This window comes from Python bivittatus, unplaced genomic scaffold (genome assembly GCF_059951505.1).
Source record: "Python bivittatus isolate LINGU-HERP-01145 unplaced genomic scaffold, Pbiv_v1 ctg000690_np1212, whole genome shotgun sequence".
Classification (NCBI taxonomy): Eukaryota; Metazoa; Chordata; class Lepidosauria; order Squamata; family Pythonidae; genus Python; species Python bivittatus.
The window spans coordinates 9477052-9478867 of record NW_028277096.1 but is presented as its reverse complement, the minus strand read 5'-3'; positions in this window follow the sequence as shown (position 1 = coordinate 9478867).

Below are 1816 nucleotides of genomic sequence, written 5' to 3'. Positions count from 1 at the left end.
GGTCTAGTAGTTAGAATTTGGCACTTTCCAAGTGCACTGTCTCTGTGGGTGTAGAGAGCCAGGGAGATGGCCTTGAAGCAAATATTCAGAAACTATTACATAAACAGAAAGGACAGAAGCATTCCTTTTGGAAGGGAGATAGCATTAAGAAGAGACTCACTGACCCCTCTCTAACTCAGTGGGGTATAAGAGGGAGGGGAGGAGAAGCACAATCAGACTTGCAAGATCCTGTTACTATAGCGTATCTCAAAAATGTATAGTTCTAGTCTTCCTGTGGAACCGGTTTCCCGATCTGGTCTACCTTGGAGGGCTGACAACAGAATTGTTGGCATCATATTGACAGACTGTGTAAGAAAGGAAACCATCTGTCACCAGGGCTGCAACTCACCGACACTAGCCAACGAAAGCCAAAAACAGCCAACTGAGATAGCATATTTGCAGAATCAAGCCAGTTTTTTATCCAACCAGCTACTCTGGAGAACATGATCCCATGGATGGAAAGTTCAGTACAGGGCACCAAGGAAAACCAATTGTAACTGATCTACCCCATTGCAGACTGAATTTGTAGCTAGCCATTCTCCTGGTTTCTAGCCTGATGCCCTAACCACCACCCCAAACAGGCTCTTGGCACTAACTGACAATTTTAAAAGGAAATATGATATGGTGCCTTATCAATCCATAGATTTTAACTTTAATCTTTATCAACTTAGACCAGCTTTTGGGGACTTTAACACTGTATAAGTATTTTAATTTCTGTTTCCTTTATGTGTGTTCTTATTGTCCCACTATTAGCAACTGTCTCACTATACCTTTATTTACTATCATTTTATAGAAATTCTTTCTGTATTTTTATTTGGAATCTACCGTTTTAATTGCAAAACTGTATACAGTCAGTGATGACAGTAAAGGCTATTCATTCTTTGTAGATATTTCATCCATCAAGTATCCTTTGATACTTTGTTGATCTTTTTTTTAATTATTGTCATTGTTAACAAGAGCTCAGATGCAGCTGAAGATCTGCCTCCCTCTGTGGGAGAAGATGCTGCTTCCATCCTTGAATCTGAGCTCTTGTTTTAAAAACAACAGTGTACTAAATGATAGATTTGAAATATCTGCCACCTACATATCGGGCAACTGTATGTTGGCTTGCAAGGCAATCTGTAGAATAGAGATCTTAGTTTGCATAGCACAGTGTCAGCAGGCTTGGGGTAAGATGGGGCTTTGGTAGCAACACTTAGCCAACACTTCCTTCATCTTGTCAAAACCACTGATGTGAAAGCCTCAACTGACCATAGCCAGGTCCGTTTTCATGTGCTGATCAGTGCAATTAAATACTAGAGAAATACCAGTTATATTTCCTCTGGCTTACCATTTTTCTGCACTTTGCAGAGCATTGCTGCCTTATCCCGAAAGGGGACCGTGAGATGGGCAGCCATGCAGGATTTGAAATCCGTGGGGAGCACCAGCTACAATCTCCCCGGGCCTTTGTCCGGAGAAGGCGCGGCGAGTGACGCCCTCGGCCAGCTCGCTTGGGGAACCGACGGATCTGTCTCGCTCGGGCGAACGACTGGGGACAAAGGAGGAGGCTCGCGCTTCGGGCTACCGAGCAACACGCTAGTTTACAGGACGGAACAGATCGGCCAATCTAGTTAATCGCCAGGCGCGTCCTTCCTCCCCTGCTCGCAATTCCCACTTCCCCGCAGCTCCTCTCCTTTTCCGCCGGAGAACACCGGCTCCCACCGAACGTCGTTAGGACGGGGGTCTTCCCGTTCGGAAGCGGCGGGGCCTGAAAACCGATGCCCGAGGAAGCCACCGG